Source organism: Nelumbo lutea, chromosome 8 (assembly GCF_056320005.1).
Source record: "Nelumbo lutea isolate HS-2025 chromosome 8, American lotus-T2T, whole genome shotgun sequence".
In the NCBI taxonomy this organism is placed as follows: Eukaryota; Viridiplantae; Streptophyta; class Magnoliopsida; order Proteales; family Nelumbonaceae; genus Nelumbo; species Nelumbo lutea.
Genome location: NC_142691.1, coordinates 55,058,804 through 55,060,183, shown reverse-complemented (window position 1 = coordinate 55,060,183; position 1,380 = coordinate 55,058,804). Strand labels below are relative to the sequence as shown.

The 1,380-nt window shown below is 35.9% G+C and overlaps 1 pseudogene; it reads right to left on the bottom strand.

Annotated features, from left to right (window-relative positions):
• Nucleotides 1–639: 639 nt before the first annotated feature.
• Nucleotides 640–1,380, bottom strand: LOC148844255 (secreted RxLR effector protein 161 pseudogene; annotated as a pseudogene).

Genomic DNA, 1,380 nt, shown 5'->3' with positions numbered 1-1,380 from the left:
ACTCCGACATTTTCATTTATTTTTGAAATCACTATATCAGCAAAAAAACAAAACATGTTCTTGAACTTTGTTTTTTATTTTACAAGTGAAAAGCAATATTGTTTTTGGAACCAACAAAATATTGGTTTTTAAAATAAAAATAAATTTTTGTTTTGGAAACAAAGCATGTTCTTTCCCATTCATTCATTCATTCATGCATGGAGCTCTGCCGCTGCAGCCTAATGCGCATGAAATGAAATGAAAGACAATATGAAAGACTGCAATAATCAATCGTAGCTCTCATTTGATAGGGTATTAATATAAAAGATTGCAACGAAAAAAGCACATGCGCGCAATTGAAGTATCTGTATTAATGAGGAACCGATTTCACACATGAAAAATCAAGATCTATTGGGAAATTGAACTTTTATGTTAAAAAAAAAACAAAGTCACAACCAATTCTATTCATATTCAAAAAAGCAACGTTTGGGGTCCAAATAAATAGGCTTATAGCAAAATTAACCTTAGCTAAAAATAAGCAATTAAATTAGAAAGTGGATAAACATGGTCCACTAACTCAAAAATAATGCCTAACAATTAGGAAGTAAATCACCCACTAAGTTTGAAGCACCATTCAACATTCCCACTAAGTTTGAAGCATTATTCAACACTCCCCCTTGCTTCAAAACTTGTTACTCCCATCTGCAATCTGAAGTACTCATGCCTGGCACGTGGTAGTGACTTGGTAAGAACGTCAGCTACTTGTTCATTAGTCCCACAATGCTTCATTTCTATTGTACCTTTAGCAACCAGATTTCGGATGAAATGATAGCGGATGTCAATGTGCTTTGTTCTGCTGTGGAAAGCTGGATTTTTTGCTATAGCTGTTGTTGCCTTGTTGTTACAAAACACTTGAGTTGCACCTTCTTGAACTTGGCAAAAATCAGCTAACAATCTCCTTAGCCAAACTACTTGACAAATTAATGTCATTGTAGCGACATATTCTGCTTCTGATGATGAAAATGCCACAATCACTTGCTTCTTTGAACTCCATGAAATAACACCCGAAACAATGGAGGAAACATAGCTGGAAGTGCTTTTTCTATCATCCAAACAACCTGCCCAGTCACTATCAATAAAACCCAAAAGTTTGAAATCTGATACTTTTGAGTACCAAATTCCAAAATCAATAGTTCCAGCAACATAATGAAGGATCCCCTTTGCTGCCCCGAGGTGATGCATTGTTGGGCTATGCATAAATCTAGAAACAACGCTGACAGGCAATGCTATATCAGGCCTTGTGTGAGATAAGTAGTTCAAACTGCCAACCATACTTCTAAAATACCTCGCACTCGCCATTCCGGTGCCATCATTAGCTATGAATGTCTCATTCACATTCAT